Raw genomic sequence first — 24,024 nt, forward strand, 5'->3', positions numbered from 1 at the left:
GTCGCGAGCGGTTCCCTGGATTCGTCGGATGTGAATTCGCTTCCGACGGCTACCTACCCACATCCTACAGACGACACCGAGGTGGCATCCCAACAGGTTCCGAGCCAGGAGGAGGTGGTCCTGGAGGCGCCGCAAGGTGACCTCCCGGACTCTAGGCGTGAAGGGGATAGAACCCCCAAGGGTTCCAAGTTCAGCTTTGAGCCGGACACCACGCCGGAACCTTCAATGGTTCCGGACTCCGGTAGGCAGCCTCCTTCCAAGAGGAGCAAGCCTACCGAGCCGGTGACCTCCGTCCAACCGGAGGCACCGGACAATTTGCTGGAGGTGCTTAACGGCGCCTCCATCGACGAGGAGCACCGCACTATTATGAGTGCGGTGATCCAGAAGGTTCAGTCCGCCAAGAGCGGACTGACTGAAGCCTGTGCCAGCCTTCTAACAGGCTTCGAGGTAAGTAAAGAATATGTAAAAATATTACCGCATAGACAATAGCCCCTGATGCTCTGTTCGGCGTTCAGAAAGAAAAGCCGAATAGAGGATCTAATAACGTTCACAGGAGTCTAACAAAAGTAAGTCAATATGCGTATGCAGGCTTTGCTGCTAGCATCTGCCGCACTGACTGCGGAGGTGGGCACGCTGAAGCAGAACCTCGAGCGGTCCGAGAATGAGCTCGGCCATGCCAAGAGGCAACTCGAGGAGACGGAAGGTAAGAAATACCTTATTGAAATATGTGAAAGGTGCAATTGAAAAAATGACAGGATTAATGCGGCTATTGTAGGGGCCACAACTGAGGTGGCGACCCTTAAGCAAGCATTGTCCGAGGCCGAGAAGAGGGCGGCCACGGAGCGCACCGAGTGGGAGAAGCATGAGACACAGGTTGACGAGGTGCGGCAAGAGCTTCGGGCTCTCATGAAAAAACATGAGAGTTTGGAGCTTGAATCGAAGACGCGAGAGTCTGAGCTCGCGGTGGCCATTGAAGATGCCAAGTCTGCCAAGGCCGAAGCCCAGAAGGCCCTCCAAGAGGTTGAGGCAATAAAAAAGATAGCGGCGTGTAAGGCATTCTTTATGCAAAGCAAGCACGTAAAAGTGAATTACTTGTTACTTACCCGAATCCGGAGCTCTCCAGGAGCATTCGCAGACTTGCCCTATAGCGTGTCGGATGCCGCCGCCTTCTACCGAGCCGAGGAGGGGAGCTCGACGAAGAGGGTGTTCTGGTCTCAGTATGCTGAGGCCGAACACCCGTGGCCCTTAAGCGACCAGCTGAAACAGCTGGTCGAGCTCCATAAGGTGGCCGAACAGGCCATGAAGGGCCTCATAGTCCGGCTGTGGCCTGGAGAGGCCATGCCTGGGAGCTACTTCGGGCTGGTGAGGCGGCTGGTGGAGGCCTGTCCAAGGCTCGAAGTCATCAAGCACTCTGTATGCATCGAGGGTGCCCGTAGGGCGCTTGCCCGTGCGAAGGTGCACTGGGGCAAGCTGGATGCTAAGAAGCTTGTGAAGGACGGGCCACCGCCAGGCAAGGAGCATCGCAAGCCTGAGATGTATTATGAGGGCGTTTTGAAGGGTGCCCGCCTTGTGGTGGATGAATGTTCCATGGATGTAATTTTTCAGTAAACTCGCTTGTTTTGTCCTGTGCGCTGAACACTTGTTCATGTGCGCTAAGCAATGCTTTTTGAATTTAAAATATTACCTTTTGTGCGGCTGTTTATCAAATTTGAGAGATGGCGAGTCATCGGCTTCTGCCCCCATGGCACGAGTGCTGGGGTGTTCGGGATAAACATGAGCGCTCTTTTTCCCATTCTTGGGTCCTTCGAGGGAGGCGCTCAACAGAACGAACAAGGCAATCGGACTATAATGCTTGAACACTCTCACTTAGCCATAGAATTCTATAATTTTAAATTTCGGTGAAGCCCCTAGTGTTCGGAAGACCGAGTTCAGGGCGCTATCCACGCCTAGGCCGGACAAAGCTGACTCCTTGCTCTAAGCGGCATAAGTCTTTAGGGACTCAAAAACCTCTCGAACAGCGACCAGCTCTCGCCTCATCATGACGGTCAGTTTTAGCTTTCTCTACTGAGGTGCTTAGCCCAGCTCAACTGGGGCACAATCGCAGCAGTTCTCCTAGTGATACCTTAGCCGATATAACGGAACATAAGGTACCAAAACATAGGAGCCGGGCAAACCCAACTACTGACCCAAGACATGATTCGGAACCGATGCATATAATGCTATAAGTTCGGGGTGCCGCACTTGTGAAAGTGTTCGGACTTCTCACACCGTATTGTGGGGTACTTAAGCCCCTGGCGTATTGGCCGTACCAAAGTGTACGGGTGCAACATGTCATTAGTGAACATATATTCGTAAAAAAAGTAATGCAATAATAGACGGAAGCTATGCATTGTTTATTTAAAAAAGCTGCGATCAAAGCAGAACGATACAAATACTGCAATAAGCAAAAGATGGGACTATTTAACATGTCCTTTCCAGGGGCAAGCTGCGGAATGTTATGTGAAACAGGTATACTGCTTGTTATAGAGACCACCTTAGAGTTCCATAGTGCGGCGTAGTTTTCTGCTTCCCTGGTTGTATCATTTGTGCGGCAATTGTACTGTCGGACAAGCCTTCCGAAGAATGGAGTCCTGAAAATAAGAGAAAATTAAGAAATCGGCAGCCCCTAGTGCGGTTTAAGCCATGTTTCGGGCGTGCCGTGATGATGCCCCTCCCCTTTTGCCCATGGTATTTCCAGAGTGTAGTTATGTACGCGCAACACTGGTTTCGCAAGTTCGCGAGAGCTGGGGTTGGGGTCGCATTGCTATGCTTGCTCGGAACGTGCCCGGCGGTCTTGTTGTAGGTTACTCCGGGCGCGCTTGACGGTGTCCAGACGTTTAATGGCCGGACTGGAGAATTGCCTTGAGAGGGTGCTTTGTACTTCCGCTGCGATAGCCGCCTTATGCTCCTCCGTTCGGAGAGAGCGTTCGTGTTTCCATTGACCGTGATGACTCCTCGAGGGCCTGGCATCTTGAGCTTGAGGTATGCGTAGTACGGCACCGCATTGAACTTGGCAAATGTGGTTCGCCCGAGCAGTGCGTGATAGCCACTGCGGAACGGGACTATGTCGAAGATTAACTCCTCACTTCGGAAATTATCCAAAGATCCGAAGACCACTTCAAGTGTAACTGAGCCTGTACAGTTGGCCTCTACACCTGGTATGACGCCTTTAAAGGTTGTTTTAGTGGGTTTAATCCTCGAGGGATCGATGCCCATTTTCCGCACTGTATCCTGGTAAAGCAGGTTCAAACTGCTGCCGCCATCCATAAGGACTCTAGTGAGGTGAAATCCGTCAATAATTAGGTCTAGAACCAATGCGGCGAATCCGCCATGACTGGTGCTAGTGGGGTGGTCCCTTCGATCAAAAGTGATCGGGCAGGAAGGCCATGGGTTGAACTTTGGGGCGACTGGCTCCATCGTGTATACGTCCCTTAGCGCACGCTTCCGCTCCCTCTTGGGGACGTGGGTTGCGTATATCATGTTCACCGTCCGAACTTGTGAGGGAAAACCTTTCTGTCCATTGCTGTTCGGCGGCCGGGGCTCCTCCTCGTCATCACTATGCAGCCCCTTGTCTCTGCTTTCGACATTTAACTTGCTCGCCTGCTTGAACACCCAACAATCCCTGTTGGTGTGATTGGCTAGTTTTTCGGGGGTGCCATGTATCTGGCATGAGCGGTCGAGTATTCGGTCCAAACTGGACGGGCCCGGAGTATTTCTATTGAATGGCTTTTTCCGCTGACCGGGTTTAGAGCCTCTGAATCCGGCATTAACTGCCGTATCCTCAGCATTGTCGGTGTTAATGCGGCGCGTTTGCTTGTTGCGACGCGACCTGCCACTATTTTCCTTGGTATCCGAATTATCAGGGCTCTTGGTCATGTTATTGCTGCGAGCTAGCCAGCTGTCTTCTCCCGCGCAAAAGCGGGTCATAAGTGTCGTGAGGGCTGCCATAGATTTCGGCTTTTCCTGTCCTAGGTGTCGTGCAAGCCACTCGTCGCGGATGTTATGCTTGAAGGCTGCTAGGGCCTCTATGTCCGGACAGTCGATGATTTGATTTTTCTTGGTTAGGAACCGTGTCCAGAATTGTTTGGCCGATTCCTCTGGCTGCTGAATTATGTGGCTAAGGTCATCGGCGTCTGGTGGTTGCACATAAGTGCCCTGGAAATTGTCGAGGAATGCGGTTTCTAGGTACTCCCAACAACCAATTGATTCTACTGGCAAGTTGTTAAGCCAATGCCGAGCTGGTCCTTTAAGCTTGAATGGGAGGTATTTGATGGCGTGTAGGTCATCACCGCGGGCCATGTGGATATGAAGGAGATAGTCCTCGATCCATACCGCGGGATCTGTTGTGCATCATATGATTCGATGTTCACGGGTTTGAAACCCTCAGGGACTTGATGATCCATTACTTCATCTGTGAAGCATAGTGGGTGTGCGGCGCCTCTGTATTGGGCTATATCACGACGCAGCTCAAATGAGCTTTATCTACTGTGTTCGGCCCGGCCGAATTGACTGTATCCGGAGTGACGATTACCGTCTCGTGCCGTGGGACGCCCACGCGATCCGTAGATTGATCTTGTTTGCCTTGCCTTGTCCTCCAATATATCTCGCAGGTCTGGCGCATTTTCCCATGCCTTGGTATTTTTTGAGCGGTGCCGGGGTGCGGCTTGAGTGGAGGGCCGAGAGGCTTCTCTGTCGCGGCCACGGGGTGGCCGATCGGCCGCATCATGTGCTGGTGATGTAGGTTTAGGTGCTTCCTCCTCTAGTCGGGGTAGCAACCTGCGCTTTGGGTAGCTCTTGGAGGGGCGTTCGAGTTCATACTCTTCGGCCGCAAGGACTTCAGTCCATCTGTCGGTTAGCAAATCTTGATCAGCTCTAAGTTGTTGCTGTTTTTTCTTGAGGCTGCTCGCCGTGGCCATAAGCTTGTGTTTGAAACGATCTTGTTCGACGGGATCCTCCGGCACGACAAATTCGTCGTCGTCGAGGCTTTCCTCGTCTTTGGAGGGAGGCATATAATTATCGTCCTCAACCTCTCTGTCTGCCGCTCTCTCATGAGGGCCGGCTTCTCCATCCTCCTGTGTTGAATCTTGCTGGAGGTGGTTGTCTTCGGCACTGTCCGGGGTGTTATTATCTCCCGTGCCGGAATCACCGTTTTTGCTTTGGCGGGATTTAGAGCGGCGCCGCTGACGCCGGCGCTTAGGCTGCTTCTTGGAGGGGTCATCCTCCGCTGTTCCATCGCCATTGCCTTCTTTTGGGGTGTCCACCATGTATATATCATACGACGAGGTGGCTTTCCAGTGCCCTATAGGCACTGGTTCTTGATCGTCTCCTGCATCGGCGTCCATACCGTCAATGTCTTCGGAGTCAAAGTCGAGCATGTCGGTTAAATCATCGACAGTGGCTACGAAGTGGGTGGTGGGTGGGCTTTGAATTTCTTCATCATTCGCATCCCAACCTTGATGACCATAGCCCAGCCAGGGCTCTCCTAAAGAGAGAGACTTTAGTGAATTCAGAATATCACCGAAGGGCGAGTGATGAAAGATGTCCGCGGCGGTGAACTCCATGATCGGCGCCCAATCGGGTTTGATCGGTAGGGGCGCGGAGGGCTCGGAGTCTGGAGAGGAGTCCGGCTCCTTGGAGTCACGAGCTTCGCAGAGAATAGGGCTGGTGTTCGGCTCGATCACCGTAGAGATTGCAGCCCCCAAGGCGGTGTCCAACCACCCATCCTCGATTGGCACAGTTGGCTCCGAATTAAGGGTCGGAGCTGATGCGGGTGCGGCCTCCAGGGCACTGTTCGGCGGCAGAGCTAGATCATGCCCATCGTGACAGTGCGGCGTGCTCGGCTGCGGCTCGAATCCGTCGAAGATCAAGTCTCCGCGGAGGTCCGATGTATAGTTTAAACTTCCAAATCTGACCTGACGGCCAGGGGCGTAGCTTTCGATCTGCTCCAGATGGCCAAGAGAATTGGCCCGGAATGCAAAGCCACCGAATACGAAGATCTATCCGGGGAGAAAGGTCTCACCCTGGATCGCATCGCTGTTAATGATCGGAGAAGCCATCGGGCCTAAAAGTGACGACACAGAGGAACTCTCAATGAAAGCACCAATGTCGGTGTCAAAACCGGCGGATCTCGGGTAGGGGGTCCTGAACTGTGCGTCTAGGCGGATGGTAACAGGAGGTACGGGACACGATGTTTTACCCAGGTTCGGGCCCTCTTGATGGAGGCGTCCTGCTTGATTCATATTGATGATATGGGTAGTACGAGAGTAGATCTACCACGAGATCAGAGAGGCTAAACCCTAGAAGCTAGCCTATGGTATGATTGTTGTTCATCCTACGGACTAAAACCCTCCGCTTTATATAGACACCGGAGAGGGCTAGGGTTACACAGAGTCGGTTACAATGGTAGGAGATCTACATATCCATATCGCCAAGCTTGCCTTCCACGCCAAGGAAAGACCCTTCCGGACACGGGACGAAGTCTTTGATCTTGTATCTTCATAGTCCAGGAGTCCGGCCAAAGGTATAGTCTAGCTATCTGGACACCCCATAATCCAGGACTCCCTCACTAAGGATGAATAGTACAAAGGGAAGAACAGCATCCTGAGATCGAGGTGTTCTTGTGCTTGGCGAACTTGTGTGTGCTCTGGTCTTTCTCTCTCTGTGCGTCTATGGTTTGGTCTCTCTCTCCCTAGCTATGGTGGTGGCTAGACCTATTTATAGAGGCCCTGGTCCTCTCCCCAAACATTGAGAGGGAAGGGATCCCACAACGGCCAATTTGAAAGGGGACAGCTAGTACAACTTATCCTGACAAAAGTGGTCTTCGCCTACCAAAGGCTCTGTTGGTGACGCTGTCTTGGGCTCCATGGTGACCTCTGTCTTGCCGTCCTGTTGGTCTTGGTCTCATTGCAACGATATGGAAAACTTTGCTTGATGCCTCGATACTCCGCACCTGCGCTTGCCCCCTTAGCACCAAAGAGGAAACAAGGACGCTGCGCGCGCTGGCGCCCACCTGGTCTCGATCGTCGTGGCTCACGTCACTAGAACCTCGCGAGGTTTGCCGTGCCTTGAACTCTCCGCCCCTCGCGAGCCAGCCTAGTGAGGCCACTCCTAAGGAGGTCTTGTGTTTTCTGCCTCGCGAGGCTTGGCCCCTCGCGAGGGTCTTGAATGCCTTGTTGATGAAGATGGGCCGCACAGGCCTGCTAGCAAAGCCACACCGTGGGCCGCAGGCAGGCAAGTCTGGGGACCCCCGTTCCCAGAACACCGACAGCGTCCACCCACGGCTGAAGCTGCCGACGAAAATGCCCCAGTCAGATGAGGGGTGGTCTCACGCGAAGCTTAATGACGATCGGGCAAAGGCGGTGCTGGAGAAGATGACCGTCGACCTGAGGTCGGGCAACACGAAGGCGGCGAAGTTGATGGGGGCCATGCTCCTGAGGGAGTTCCTGACGCTGCTGGTGGCTCCTCTCCAGGCGCGCTCGCTCCCCTTGTGGTTGCTCGGGAATGGAGAGGACAAGCTTCGCCTGAGTCAAGAGGCTTTGTCTGAAGGGGAGCTAGTCGTGGCTCTCCGCCTCTTGGTCAGGGACGACCAAGAGTATCCGCCGAGGGCCCATGCTCCTTTGTTCTTTCGGAAGGACGGGGCGGTGATCGTGGCCGCCATGCCCACCTTTGACGGGCGTGGCCTGGTGCCGCTGGCACCCTCTAAAGTCCCGGTGGCAACAGGGACGGTGGACGTGTCTTCTGGTGATTCCCGCTGGGACGGGGAAGAGGAGGAGGATGAGGAGCGCAACTCAGAGGCAGCCCCTGAGGGGATGGGGAGACCTCCCCCTTGCGCAAGGCCGACATCCTCCGCCTCCTGCCTGACGATGATGGCGAGGCCGACATCCTTCCAGAGAGAGGAGCCGCCCATGGTTCCGACGAAGGGCAGGTGGTGCTGCTCTCCCGGGATGACGCTCCTGCCTCACCGCCGCCTGGAGCTGCTCCCAGTCCAGTTGTTGCCGCTGCTTCTGCTCCCGGAGCCGGTGCGCCCGTGCCTCGGGCTGCGAAGCTCTCCAGCTTCAGGCTTACTAAGCGAAGGGACTATGCCACGGTGGACCAGTAAGTGTTATCGTCCTGCCTTGTTCTTGCTTCTGCTGCTCGTTTCTGACTCTTCTTCTTTGTTGTGCAACTTGGCCGATGCCTGCGGTGAAGAGGAGAAGGGAGGGCGAGGTGGTATTGCTCGAGCCCAGATCGCCTCCTGCGGCCGCACCCCTCTCCATGAGTAAGGGTGGTGACGGCGCTCATGCCTCTCCAGCCCGATCATCCTCGTGAGGCTGGGTGGAGCATCCTCGGGAGGAGTCAGCCCCCGTGGCCCCGCTGGCTCAGGAGCCTCTGGCCTCTAAGGCCATGGTGATGACGACACCTCCTCCTCCTCCTGACGCATTGTTGTCCCTGGGTTCTTCCGACTCTCCTGACGTCCTGGAGCGGGCTCTTTCTGCGATGGCCCTGCCGCGAGAAGATCTTCAGGGCACCGACCGTCGCCTAGTGGCCGGACGCCTGGAGCTGGTCTCTGGCTGGCTGCACTCCGACCCGTCCATCGGGGCAACACTGAGCCAAGCTTCTGCTAACTCCGAGAAGGACATGGAGGCCGTCGCCCAAGCTATGGACGCCCGTGAGGTGGCGCCCGTGAGGTGGTGCCCGTCGCCCAGGCTGTGGATGCCGAGTCCGCCCAGGACCGCTGCCCGTCGCTAGCGGCTGAGCTAGAGACCGTGCGGAGGGAGCGCGCGAAAGAAGCCCGAGGCCGCAAGGCGGAGGAGGAGAAGATGAAAGCCCGAGAGGACGCCGTCAAGGATCGCGGCGCCGAATTGGAGCAGTTAGCGAAGGCACAGGACGCAGAGCACGGCCAGCCTTCAAGCTCCTTGAAGAGAGGGTCGGACGGTGCTGAAGTCGCTCTATGAGAAGGGGTTGGAGGACCCACTGGTTGCCGACGATGAGGGCCCCAACCAGATGGTTCCTTATTTGGTTGGTGCGTTGGAGGACTTCGTGAGCCGCATCGACCCCATGGCGGAGGAAGAAGCATGTGTTCTCTCCTCAGCCGGACTGACACGCGTCTTCAGCCACCTCCACCTTCGCGATCCTACCACCCGCCTTGACGAGCTGCTAGAGCCTGTGAAAGACGAGCATTACGAGGCCGCTGCTGCAGCTATGAAGGGTCAGGTGGAGGCCTTGCTGAAGAGGTTCCGCGCCTTCACTCCCGTGCCCCCGACGGGCGGTGGTACCGATCCTGCAACTCCGGCTGGTGGTGCAGGTGAAGGCGACGCCGTTGGAGAAGAAGCATCCCTTGCTGGCGACGGCGGCGTCCAGGGATGAAGAGACAACTTGCTGGCGGCTCCTTTCCTGTTTTAGTTTCTGCAATATCCACCATGCCTCGTGGAGGCGTTAAACTCGCATTTGATTTCAGGGGAACAATATGTCCTGTAATATTTGCTTCGAAATTCTGCGATTTCCTTTCTATTTGCTTTACATTCTACGCCTGTAGGGCCCGGCCCTGCGCATACCTGAGCCGCCGTTGGGCCGTCCGGATCACCAGGACGGACCAAGGAGTGAGGAGCTACGTGATCAGTTAGGCTCCTGAGTCGCGATGCTCAAGAGTCCCCCTTGACACGCAAACGGCTTATAGAAAGGATATCTAGGAGTAGGTCTAGTGTTCTACATCGGCAGGGCCCGACCCTGCGCATACCTCAGCCACCATTGGGCTGACCGGATCACTAGGACGGACCAAGGAGTGAGGGGCTACGTGGTCAGTTAGGCTCCTGAGTCGCGACGCTCAGGAGTCTCGCTTGACGCTCAAACGACCTTCGTACCTTAGCTCCGTTTGGGAGGGCGCGTGACGACCAGGTCCGAGGGACCTGGCAAGGTGGCGTATGCTTGGGCGTGACCCAAGTGCAGCCCCCATGCCCAGCCCCCTCGCGCGACTCTCCCGAGGGGAGGTGTTGCGATGAGGCCAGACACTGAGCCCGGAGGCTCCCTGAGGTTGATACGGCCGTGAGGCCGCCTTCAGTTGTTTATCAGCAGCACGGAGCATAGCGCTTCTGTACTTGCATGGGCATAGCCGCTCCTCGGTAGTGTCGACTGCCAGCATGGAGCATGGTGCTTCCACTAGCACGTGGGAGGGGACTCCCTACTGCGGAGAGCCCCCCGGACGTGTACAGCCCCGCCCTGACACGTGGCTTGCACGGCAGGGCTAGACGAGATGGGTCTGGGAACTCGTGAGCCAGCGGAGGACTCACGAGGCCCTACCTCAAGGCGGGTTGCGTCTGGTCTTGGTTCTTGATGACTGTGGCGTTCCTATGAGATGGTTAGACAACCTGCGCCGAATGAATTTCCTGAGGCTATCGCACGAGAAGGCCAAGCACCAACGACCCCAGGAGGTGACGTGAACGGGGCCAGCCCGCCAGACAGAACTCAGCTGTTGGATTTATCAACGCTGCAGGGACGGGCCCGAGCACAGACATCGTGCCCAACCTTCTTATGCGAAGGACCCTGAAGAAAGACGATCGGCACACGACTCCATGGTGGGTGGCAATCAAGCAACTGATATCCATAGATATAATACGCATGAAAAGCAACTAGTTTAGGTAAATGCGAGAACGATACATGCCACTGCGTCGGACCCGAGCGGCCTGGGGATAATGCAGCCCGAGGGGCGCCCCAGCAGGGTCAACTAAAGATGCAAGCGGATACATGCCACAGGGAGGGACCCACGCGGCTTGGGGATGATGCAGCCCAGGGGGCACTCCCAGCTGAATGAACTTGGAAAAATGTCACCTGGTTTGGTTACCGAAGGAGTGTTGGGGCAGCCGAAGACACGCGCTGAAGAAGCCGCTCCTTACGAGCCGTCGAGACCCTGAGCCTCGGGGGGCTTCGGAGGCTCGGGTGGCCTCCTGAGGACCGTCTCCATCTCTGCCAGGACTGCATGATGCCTGGCCTCCTGAGATGCCAGGATGCTCCATAGGTTGCAAAGGCGGCTGCTACGCTCGGCAGGCCGAACCGCATGCGAACGTAGCTGTGAGGTGAACCCTCACTCCGTCCAGCACGCGAAGGCCAGAAGCGCTCCTGAGATGCGGCCCTGTTGAGCCCTGGGATGTCGATGCAGACGCGCAGCTCACCACCCTCACCTGGGTGGGGAACAACACCAGGTGGGCTGTGGTCGCCGCGTATTGCTCTTGCTTCCTGAAGCTGCTGAGATGACTTAGCGATGAACTCCTGAGCGCTGGGCGCTCCTCGCCCGGTGTCCTCCTGAGGGAAATGTGCCGCGAAGCATGCCTCCACGTGGTGCCTGAGCGCCTCCCTCGTGATGTTGGCCAGGTCCGAGGCCCTCCAGAAGAGAGCCCCCGAGCCCTGCCCAAAGAGGGCGCCGAGCGTGCTACCCTATGCAAGGGAGGGAGGCGCCCCAGGTGCTAGCGCAGATCCTGAAGTGGCACTGCTGGAGGTGCCGCTCCCTTGAGGCCCAATGCGAAGTAGCTGCTTCTTCTTCTTAGGGTTGGCCTCAGGAGGGTAGTGCGCACCCGCGCTGTTAGGGTCTTCGATTGATGCAGCTTGGAAGGCGCGCTCGAGGGAGCATACCGCGTCTCTTTCTTCGCAAGGGACTGTGATGATCCCGCCGCTTCCCGACATCTTGAGGATGTTGTAGCCATGGTGGGTGACTGCCATGAATTTAGCCAGCGCTGGGTACCCGAGATGGCGTTGTATGGCAGGAAGATGTGGGCGACGTCGAAGTCGACGAGCTCGGTGTGGTAGTTGTCGTGCTGACCGAAGGTGACAGGGAGGCGAACTTGCCCTATCGGGGTGGTGGAGCCATCTGTCAATGCTGAGAAAGGCTTGGTGGGCTGGAGCTGATCGTATGGCACTTGAAGGCTGTCAAACGTCTCGACGGGAAGGACACTAAGTCCTGCGCCGCCATCGATGAGGGTCTTGGTGACTTGGATATTGCTGATGATGGGTGAACAGAGCATCAGGAGAACACCAGAGGTTGCCGCACATTTGAGCTGGTCCGCCGAGCTAAAGGTGATGGCGTACTTGGACCACCTGAGCGGGCGCGTAGCCTCGAGCTTGGGGAGGGCTGCATTCACTTCGCGAGAGAACTGCTTGAAGATGCGCTAGGAGGTTGGGGCCTGAGCGCCACCCAAGATGCAGGCGATGGCGTGCGGCTCCTGGAAGCCCCAGCCTCTTCATCCTGTTGATGGTCGTCATTCCTCCTTGGCGGCAGCAGCGGATAGAGACCAGGGTTGCCCTGAGGACGGTCCTCACGAGGCTGGTCCCTCCAGGCGCCCTCACAAGGCTGGTACTGTCAACGATCCTCGTGAGGCTGATCGCGCCACTCCTCGCGAGGGCCGCGGTCGTCCCAATGTCCTCCACCTCGTCCACATCCTCAGCCATAGCCTCGGTCGTTGCGCTCGGGGCGTCGACCAAAGCGTCCATCTCGAATGGCCCTGAGCTCTTGACAATCCTTGCTATTGTGTGTGCGCATGTTGTGGAAGGCGCAAAACGTACGGCTGCCCTTGGACGGCTCAGGAAGACCTCGGCCGCGCTTGGTGTCCGGTTCTGCTACGAGTACGGCCACTCCTTTGCGCTTCACGTCCTTGACCTTGTCCTTCTTCTCCTCTGGATCCACAGCAGGGAGCTCGAGGAGGGAGAGACGCCCCTCCTCAGCTCTCGCACACTTGGTTGCTATGTTGAACAGCTCCAAAGTCGTGACAACTCCTCATGGATGGCGAGCTCCTCCTTCATCTTGATGTCATGTACGCCGTCGGAAAACGCTGAGATAATGGCCTCGTCCGTCACCTTGGGGATCTTGATACACGTGTTGTTGAAGCGCTAGATGTACTTCTGCAGGGTTTCTCCCGGTTGTTGCTTGAAGTGGCGCAGGTCACCCATGATCGGGGTCAGTCGCGAGTGCCCTGGAAGTTGGCGATGAAGTGGTTGCACATCTCATCCCAGGAGGAAATCGAGCCTGGGGGCAGGTTCAGGAGCCATGAGCGTGCGCTGTCCTTGAGAGCCATGGGAAACCAGTTTGCCCTGACCTTTTCGTCGCCGTTGGCCGGCTCGATGCTCAACTCGTAGAGCTGCAAGAACTCCGCAGGGTCGGGGTGTCGTCGTAACAAGGAGGTAGATCCAGCTTGAACTTGCCTGTCCAGACAACGCTACCAAGCTTAGGAGTGAAGGTGCGGCAGCCCGCCGTGGCCACTGGGGCCCGTCGTGGAGGCGGAGCTTGACCTTGGCGTCCCTGCGCCGCCACGGCAAGTGGCACATGGCCCTGCCGCAGCAAGCGATCCTGACGCAGTGGTGCTGGAAGCGGTGGAGCGTTTTCTTGCGGATGGGGAACCTCCTGGCAACTTCTTTCTTCGTGCGCGGGCACACGGCACGGTGGATCAAGCCGATGGGCTCCGCATCTTGGAGCGAGGACGCCGTCTTGATGCGATAGGGGGGGGGGCTGAGGCGCTCCATGAGCTGCGCGCCTCGGCACGAGGGCGCCATCTTGGTGCTGAGGGGGAAGAGGCGCTCTGTGAGCCACATCGCTCGCAGCCGGGGGCGGGCGCGGCAGCGAGAGGGATGGTGCAGGAGAGCCCCCCATGGCGCTGACGAGCTCGGCGATGCGGTCCAACCAGTCCTCGTAGAGGTCGTCGATCCGGCGGTAGCGCAGGAGCTCATGTGCCATGGGCAATGCGGCCTACGCGTCCGTGGGGGCACGGCGAGCGTGAGACAATGAGACAGCCAGATTCAGCGACGGGGTGGCGGTGCGACCGTCTCGCCGCACAGAGGGGTGCAGTGAAGAGGCTTGTTGCTCGTTTGTTGCCGGGCCGGTGGTGGCATTTGCGGCGGGTGATGAAGAACGACAGGGAGGTCCGCCGACAAGGGCTCTTTGAGCGACACGAGTGGCGAGATCGGCCCGGCGCTCAGTGCAGGCCCGGCAAGTGTCGGCCATGAACTGGTTGGAGTGGCGAAGCGCGGATCGATGAAGAGGAAAGCTTAAGCGCACCCCTACCTGGCGCGCCAAATGTCGGATTTCGGGTTCCGGCAAACCCTTGTGGTTCGAACACTGGGGTGCGCACTAAGATGTCTCCCCCTCTCTAGCTCGCACTCTGTATGATTTCATGGCCTAGCTGGACGAACCCAAAGAACACGAGACACAAGATTTATACTGGTTCAGGCTACCATTGTGGTGTAATACACTACTCTAGTGTGGTGTGGTGGATTGCCTCTTGGGCTGAGGATGAACAGTTACAAGGGAAGAACAGCCTCGCGAGGTGAGGTTTTCTTGTGCTTGGTGAGTTGATGCTCTCTCTCTCTCTCTCTCTCTCTCTCTCTCTCTCTCTCTTTCTCTCTCTGATTCGCCCCCCGATCCGGGATGCCTCCCTACAGTGGTGGCTAGTCCTATTTATAGAGGCCCTGGTCCTCTTCCCAAATATTGAGCGGAAAGGGATCCCACAACAGACAAACTCGAAGGGGGACAACTAGTACAAGCTATCCTGACAAAAGTAGTCTTCGCCTGCCAAAGGCTCTGGTGGTGACGCCATCTTGGGCTCCATGGTGACCTTCGTCCTACCATCCTACTGGTCTTGGTCTTGTTGCACCAATATGGAAACCTTTGTCTGGTGCCTCGGGACTCCTCGCCTGCGCTTGCCCCTTTAGCACCAAAGAGGAAACGAGGACACTGTGCGCTGACGCCCGCCTGGCTCCAGTCGTCATGGCTTGCATCACAGAAACCTCGCGAGGTATCCCTTGACTTAATCTCTCCGCCCCTCGCGAGCCAGCTTGGTGACGCCGCCCCTGAGGAGGTCTTGCATCATCCGCCTCGCGAGGGTCTTGAGTGTTTGCTGGTGAAGATGGGCCGTACAGGGCCGCTGGTGGAGCCATGCTGCGGGCCATAGGCAGTCAAGTCTGGGGACCCCCGTTCCTAGAACACCGACAAGCGTGCCCAAATGCGAGGTTGCAGGATCGAAAGTACGTCTAGAGGGGGGTGATTAGACCACTTGACCAAATAAAAATCTAGCCTTTTCCCAATTTTAAGTCTTGGCAGATTTTAGCAACTTAGCACAAGTCAAGCAATCAACCTACACATGCAAGTCTAAGAGTATAGCAGCAGAGTGTCAAACATTGCACATGAAGGTAAAGGGAGGAGTTTGTAGGGAGCAAACGCAATGTAGACACGAAGATTTTTGGCGTGGTTCCGATAGGTGGTGCTATCGTACATCCATGTTGATGGAGACTTCAACCTACGAAGGGTAACGGTTGCGTGAGTCCACAGAGGGCACCACCCACGAAGGGTCCACGAAGAAGCAACCTTGTCTATCCCACCATAGCCATCGCCCACGAAGGACTTGCCTCACTAGGGTAGATCTTCACGAAGTAGGCGATCTCCTTGCCCTTACAAACTCCTTGGTTCAACTCCACAATCTTGTCGGAGGCTCCCAAGTGACACCTAACCAATCTAGGAGACACCACTCTCCAAAAGGTAATAGACGGTGAGTTGATGATGAACTCCTTGCTTTTGTGCTTCAAATGATAGTCTCCTCAACACTCAACACTCTCTCACTGATTTGCATTTGGTGGAAATAAGATTTGAGTGGAAAGCAACTTGGAGAAGGCTAGAGATCAAGATTCAAATGGTTGGAATGGAATATCTTGACCTCAACACATGAGTTGGTGGTTCTCTCTCAGAAAATATATGTTGGAAGTGTAGGCATGTTCTAATGGCTCTCTCCATGAATGAAGAGTGGGTGGAGGGGTATATATAGCCTCCACACAAAATCTAACTATCGGTGTCAAAACCAGCGGATCTCGGGTAGGGGGTCCCGAACTGTGCGTCTAAGGCGGATGGTAACAGGAGGCAGGGGACACGATGTTTTACCCAGGTTCGGGCCCTCTTGATGGAGGTAAAACCCTACGTCCTGCTTGATTTATTCTTGATGATATGGGTATTACAAGAGTTGATCTACCACGAGATCGGAGAGGCTAAACCCTAGAAGCTAGCCTATGGTATGATTGTATGTTATTGTGTCCTATGGACTAAAACCCTTCGGTTTATATAGACACCGGAGAGGGTTAGGGTTACACAAGGTTGGTTACAAAGGAGGAGATATCCATATCCGTACTGCCTAGCTTGCCTTCCACGCCAATTAGAGTCCCATCCGGACACGGGACGAAGTCTTCAATCTTGTATCTTCATAGTCCAACAGTCCGGCCAAAGGATATAGTCCGGCTGTCCGGAGACCCCTAATCCCGGACTCCCTCAGTAGCCCCTGAACCAGGCTTCAATGACGATGAGTCCGGCGCGCAGTGTTGTCTTCGGCATTGCAAGGCGGGTTCCTCCTCTAAACATATCATAGAAGAGTTTGAATACCAGGATAGTGTCCAACCCTGCAAAATAAATTCCACATACCACCGTAGAGAGAGTAATATTTCCACAAATCTTAATCTGCTGACACGCTTTGGCAACATGACATCAGGCCATGGCTCGGTGATTATTCGAACCATTTTTCTTCAACCAGCTCCACACATAACGTGAGGCGGTTTCTTTACACGTCTTGTCAAAGCAGAGATCATGTTCCCCTAATTACGGGATTCTCATCAATAAGGTCGTGGGTAACCCAACCGCGCCATCGATTACGGCGCTTGGGGGATAAGCGAGTTTTACCAGGCTAGTGGGGGCGCATAGTTTCGGCCACCCTTATAAAGGGACAAGGTTTAACCTTTTTCTACCCACGCCTTCTTCCTCCTTGCTCATCCACTCTTGCGCACTCGAGCTCCAACGCCCAAGTCCACATCTTTCTCCTCAACCTTCTCCAAACATGTTCGGAGCGGGAGGCAAGTGGATGGCTTCCTTCATTACAGAGGGACACATCAAAAAGCTGCGCAGATCCGGATACCCAGCCGCGAATATCACGCATCGGCTGCCCGCTGCGGGGCAGATCGTCCCTACCCCGGAACCTCATGAGAGGGTAGTTTTCCTCCACCACTTCCTTCGCAGACTGGGGTTTCCCCTCCATCCATTCGTCCATGGTCTCATGTTCTACTATGGGCTGGACTTCCATGATCTGGCCCCGAACTTCGTCCTCAACATTCCGGCGTTCATCGTCGTGTGTGAGGCTTTCCTCCGCATCCGGCCCAACTTTGGCCGGTGGTTAAAGACCTTCAATATCAAGCCGAAGGTGGTGGGCGGCCAACAAGCAGAATGTGGTGGAGCCATGGTGGGCAAGATGCCCAACGTTATATGGATTGAAGGCTCCTTCGTGGAGACCATAAAGGGGTGGCAATCGGCGTGGTTCTACATCACCGAGCCGTGCGACACCAAATGGGTGGCTGCCCCCAAGTTTCGATCCGGATTCCCCACATAGTTCACTTCCTGGAAAGAGAAGGGCTTGTCGTGGGGTTCATCGGTGGAGCTGGACGGACTCCAGAAATGTATCCTGAACATGGCAAGCAAGAAGCTCAAGCTTGTCAACATAGTCCAGGTCATGCTCGTCCACCGGATCCTCCCGTGCCAACAATGGGACTTCAACTTGTGGGAGTTCGACCCAGCCCAGCACCAGACTCTGAGCGAGCTCTTCAACACGATGCACAAGGACGTCTGGAAGGCGCTGTTCAAGGGCGCAGAGGTCCCTCCCTCTCTCACCGAGGACCGTGGGCTAAGCGCGAAGCGCCGAGCGCATTCGGTGAGTTCTATACATCTGGTAGGATATTTTATTTCCCCTAGCTTAATCATGCGCGGGGTCCGATCTCCATGCCTTTGACAGGACTGGGTGGAGACGTCGGGGCAAATTAACTCTCCGGCCCCTCTGCCCGAAGACACTGCGGACGCTCTCCTTACGGAGTTGCTGACTCCGGGCCCTTATAAGGTGCCGGAGAAGACCAAGAAGGTCAAGGGAACCCAAAAGAGTTCCCGACGCCAGGCGTCATTGGAATTATCGTCCGATAACGCCGCGACGCATTCCTCCCCTGAAGACGAGGAGGAAGATGGAGATGATCCCCCTCCAGTCCGGGGAGACAAGAAAAGGAAGGCCGCCACTACTGGGGGGCCGAAGGGTCCAAGAAGGGAAGGACTCTCCTTCCGGATTACTCCACCACCACCGCCGAAGGCGAAGACGAGTGGCTGGGCCAAGCCCCTGACGAAGTTGTAAGTATTTGGATACCAGAGTAACTCATAGGATTCCTTTGTCGCACTGCTTCTCCTAATGCCGAATTATGATTATGCAGACCGCCACAAGCCCGTATCGACGTATCGTCAGATGGCTCCCTAGGCTCGTCGGATATGGATAGCGATCCACTTTCGACCGCCACCTCCCCTTGCCCTACGGACAACACCGAGGTATTGTCTCAAGAGGCACCGGGTCGAGGGGAGACAGTCCCAGAGGCGCCTCAAGGCGACCTTCCGGACTCCGGGAGCAGAGGGAGCAAAGCTCCCGAGGGCTCCGAGTTCGGCCCTCAGCCGAACACCGCAACGGAACCTCCAATGGTTCCGGACTCAGGCAGACGGCCTCCTTCCAAAAGGGGCAAGACGCCTGTGCCGGTGACCTCTGTCCTACCAGAGGCACCGGACAATCTGCTGGGAGCGCTTCGCAGCGCTTCCATCGACGAAGAGCATAGCACTATTATGAGTGCGGTCGTCTAGAAGGTTCAGTCCGCCAAGAGCGGATTGACTGAAGCCTGTGCCAGCCTTCTAACAGGCTTCGAGGTAAGTAAAGAATATGTAAAAATATTACCGCATAGACAGTAGCCCCTGATGCTCTGTTCGGTGTTCAAAAAGAAAAGCCGAATAGAGGATCAAACAATATCGCAGGAGTCTAACACAAGTATGTCTATATGCGTATGCAGGCTTCACTGCTGGTCGCTGCCGCACAGACTGCGGAGGTTGCCGCATTGAAGCAGGACCTCGAGGGGTCCAAGAAAGAGCCCGGCCTTGCCAAGAGGCAGCTCGAGGAGAACAAGGGTAAGTAATACCCTGTCTATAGATATGTATATATAAAAGAAGACGCGATTGCAAAATGACAGGATCATCGTGAATTTGCCAGGGGCCACGACCGAGGTGGCGACCCTGAAGCAAGCACTATCCGAGGCTGAAAACAAAGCGGCCAAGGAGCGCACCGAGCGGGAAAGGCATGAGGCATGAGTGGGCGGGGTGCAGCAAGAGCTCCAAGCTCTCGTGACGAAGCATGAGGCGTTGGAGCTTGACTTGAAGACGCGAGAGTCTGAGCTTGCCGCGACTCTCGAGAGCGCAAAGAGTGCCAAGGCCGAAGCCCAAAAGGCCCTCCAGGAGATTGATGCGGTGAAGAAGATAGCGGCGGGTAAGGCATTCTATATGCAAAGCATGCATGTGAAAGTAAATTACTTGTTACTTACCTGAATCCGGAGCTCTCCAAGAGCATTCGCAGATTTTCCCCGCAGCGTGTCGGATGCCGCAACATTTTGCCAGGCCGAGGACGGAAGCTCATCGGAGAAGTTGTTCTGGGCCCAATATACTGGGACCGAACACCCGGTGCCTATGAGCGACCAGCTAAAGCAGCTAGTCGAGCTACACAAGGCGGCTGAACAGGCCATGAAAGGCTTTATAGTCCGGCTGTGGCCTGGCGACGCCCTTCCGAACAACTACTTTGGCCTGGTGAGGCGGCTTGTGGATGCCTGCCCATGGCTAGAAGTCGTCAAGCGGTCCATCTGCATCGAAGGTGCACGCCGGGCTTTTGCCCGTGTGAAGGTGCAATGGGCCAAGCTAGACGCCGTGAAGCTGATCAAGGAAGGACCGCAGGGCAAGGAGCATGGCCACCCCGAGATGTACTATGAGGGTGTCCTGAAGGGTGCTCGTCTCGTAGCGGATGAGTGTACGAAAGATATAATATTCGAGTGAATTCGCTCGTGTAATCCTGTAGTTATGAAAATTTGTTCATATGCGCTATGCAACGCTTGTTTGAATTTAAAATATTACCTTCTGTTCGGCTGTTTATGAAATCTGAGAGATGGCTAGTCGTCGGCTTCTGCCCCCGTGCCACGAGTGCTGGGGTGTTCGGGATAAACCTGAGCACTCTTGTTCCCATTTTTGGGTCCTTCGAGGGAGGCGCTTAGCATGACGAACAAGGCAATCGGACTAATAATGCTTTATCACTCCCACTTAGCCATAAAATTCTATAATTTTAAATTTCGGCGAAGCCCCTGGTATCCGGAAGGCCGAATCTGGGGCACGATACACGCCTTAAGCCGGACAGGGCCGACTCCTCGCTCTAAGCGGCATAAGTCTTTAAGGACTCAAAAACCTCTCGAATAGCACCCAGTCTCTCGCCTTATCATGACAGTCAGTTTTAGCTTTCTCTACTGAGGTGCTTAGCCGAGCAGAACCGGGGCACAATCGCAGTAGTTCTCCCAGTGCTACCTTAGCCGATATAGCGGAACGTAAGGTACCAAAACATGGGAGCCGGGCAAACCCAACTATTGACCCAAGACATGATTCGGAGCTGATGCATATAATGCTATAAGTTCGGGGTGCCGCACTTGTGAAAGTGTTCGGACTTCTCTTACCATATTGTGGGGTACTTAAGCCCCTGGTGTATTGGCCGTACCAAAGTGTACGGGTGCTGGATGTCATGAATGAACATATATATATATAAGAAGAATGCAATAATAGTCTTAATGCTATGCATTGTTTATTCAAAAAGGTGCGTTAAAGCAAAATGATACATGCGGTGCAATAAGCAAAAAGTAGGACTATGTCCCCTCCAAGGGCAAGCTGAGGAATAATATTAAAGCAAGTATTTCACTCGTTATCATAATCCACCTGGGAGTTCCGTGGTGTGATGTAGCTTTCTGCCTCCTTGGTTGCTGCATCATGTGTTCGACAATCATGCTGCCGGACAGGGTTTCCAGAGATTAATGTCCTAAAAGAGAGAAAAATAACAAAGCGGGAAGCCCCTAGTGCGGTTTAAGCCGTGTCTTGGCGCGTGCCGTAGTCATGTCCCCTCCCTACCTGTGCCCATGGTATTTTTAGTGCGTAATTATGTACGCGTGGCGCGAGTTTCGCCGTTTGGCTTGGGCCGGTGTGGGGGCCGCATTGCTATGTGAGCTCCGAACGTGCCAGGCGGTCCTGTTGCCGATTACTCCGGGCGCGCTTGAAGGTGTTCAGGTCCTTAAACGCCGAACTAGTGGACTGCCTTAAGAGGCTGCCTTGCGCTTCCGCTGCGAGGGCCGCAGTGTGCTCCTCCATTTGGAGAGAGCGCTCTGTGTTTCCATTAACTGTAATGACCCCCTGAGGTCCTGGCATCTTGAGCTTGAGGTATGCATAATGCGGTACCACATTGAATCTCGCAAATGTGGTTCGCCCGAGCAGTGCATGATAACCACTTCGGAACGGGACTATATCGAAGATTAACTCTTCACTTCGGAAGTTATCCGGGGATCCGAAGACCACTTCCAGTGTGACTGAGCCTATGCAATGGGCCTCTACACCTGGTATGACGCCTTTAAAGGTCATTTTTGTGGGATTGATCCTTGAGGGGTCTATACCCATTTTGCGCACCGTGTCCTGGTAAAGCAGGTTCAGGCTGCTGCCTCCATCCATAAGGACTTGAGTGAGGTGCACTAGTGCAGAACCGGGCAATAGCACCGGTTCGTAAGGGGCTTTAGTGTCGGTTCGGTAACCGGCACTAAATTGTAGGCACTAAAGGCCCCCCCTTTAGTACCGGATCAGCACGAACCGGTGCTAAAGGGCAAACACGTGGCACGAGCCAGTTTCGTGGGCGCGTAGGACATTAGTACCGGTTGGTAACACCAACCGGTACTAAATGTTTTGGTGTGTTTTGGTTTTATTTTTTATTTTTACTTTAATTTTGTGTTTTCAATTTAATTTAGTGATTGTTTTACATTATAATGAGTTTTTAAATCATTAGGTGATTAGTTTGACTGGATGCGTGTGGATCCTAGCTAAGTCATCAAGTATATGTCATACCCATATTATATACTTGATCACCTACTTAAGTGATCGAGGTAATATGGATATGGCATATATATATACTTGATCACTTAGCTAGAATCCATCTAGTTGAAACTAATATGCAATTTCTTTCATAAATGATATAATAACTCATCATCATCATATTAATTAATATAAAAACTCTTGCATCATATATATCATCACCAACGGTTTTCATAGCAAAGATATCATCGAGTTCAACATGGTAATGATATTATAAGCATTCATAACACCACAAAAGCAAATCACTCTTTGAGATTAAGTTCAGGACGAAGAACACGGACATGAGAGGACAAGTACTAAGAGCATGAACTAGCTAATTAATCACTCATGCTGCTCTCTCTCAGGTAAAATAGCATAGAACATGTATAGCTTTGCTGATTCATCATATTGGAGCATGCAGATGAACCTGTCTCCTAATCGTGGGTTGCGCTTCTGATTGCTTCCCCCTAGTACCTCTCTGTGATCGTTCACAATTTTGCTCCAGTCTTTTACTATTAAGCATTCCTCGCTATTAGAAATCCTGAATGCACTAAAGTGCATTGTAGTATATCTTGGCCGTAAGCTAACAATATTCATGGTACCTTTAGTCTCGATCCAATCACGCACAACATTCATCGGGAGTCCCTGTTGAAGAACATCGTATAGTAACATACTTAGCAATGAAGTTTAGCTTAAAAAATAATGTATGCAAAATATGCACTGAGGAGAAATAGTAGAAATCTTACCATCTTTCCTAAATATATGTGACCGTAGTTCAGTACGAACACTATTGGTCGCACGTTTTGAGTACTAACATTTCTAAGTGCAGGAAAGAAATTTGTCTTGACAGCATCAAGATCCTCAAGCCATGAAACATAATGACTTGTCTCCTCGGAGTTTAGTTCAGCCCCGGGATAGTGGATGGTCCTGTCTACCAAGCGCCGGACATGTTTGCTTGATTGGAAGTAAGCTGTCAATATTAATTGAGATCTATTAATTATTCAACTGGTTCAAATAATCTCATATCGAAGACATAAATATGGTTGAGAAACTCACATAATGGTAGAACTGGAGGCGTCTGCACATCGACCCAGATGTCTCTATTACCTTCAATATCATCTTCCAGACGAATATCAAAGGTGATAACCATATCAGGCTCAAATGCATAAGCCTTGCATAGTGCTTGCCAAGTTTTGCATTCAAAATAGGTGTATGTGTCTGCATTGTATAATTTGACGTTGAAGGTATAACCATGCTCGGTCTTCAAGTAAACTCTTTTTACCTCCATAGTTTCGTTAGGACTGAAACCTATCTTATCCAAGACAAAAATTCTTGCATGGCAGGGGATACGCTAGTAGAATAGTGAAAAATTAAAATTAAAAGGTGAAGCAAAATGAAGCATAAGTCATGCTTAATTACGAAAAAAGACTTGTCGTTGTGACTTACTGTATCCACTTCGAAGTTCTCATCCAGCTTGATGCTGAAGCGTCTATCGTCAACTAGAAAATTTTGGCCGCACAGGCCGCGCTGGTCTTCGCAGTATTCGCACATAATGAAATCATGTTCGTCGTCAGACGACATTCCTATGTTCATAGGTGAAACATTAAACACTTATTAGTTCTATTGATTCAACTAATTCTGTTAATTCAACTAGTTCAACTAAGCACTTACGAAGAATATACCTAATTAATTGAACTAATTCAACTAACTAGTTCAACTAATTAATTAGATAATGAAATCTCATATAACTAAATTAAATATATATCTAACATATAATTTATATCTAATATCTAACATATATGTTCATATATAGGTGAAACATTAAACACTTACTAGTTCTATTAATTCAACTAAATAAACTAGTTCTATTAATTCAACTAAGCATTTACTAAAAATAAACTAGTTCTATTAATTTCTTACTAAAATAAAGTAGGTAGTTCTATATAGTAATATTTTGATTAGATCATCAAATCTCATATACCTAAATTTTCTTACTAAAAATAAACTTGTTCTAT

Source organism: Triticum dicoccoides, chromosome 4A, assembly GCF_002162155.2.
Source record: "Triticum dicoccoides isolate Atlit2015 ecotype Zavitan chromosome 4A, WEW_v2.0, whole genome shotgun sequence".
Lineage (NCBI taxonomy): Eukaryota > Viridiplantae > Streptophyta > Magnoliopsida > Poales > Poaceae > Triticum > Triticum dicoccoides.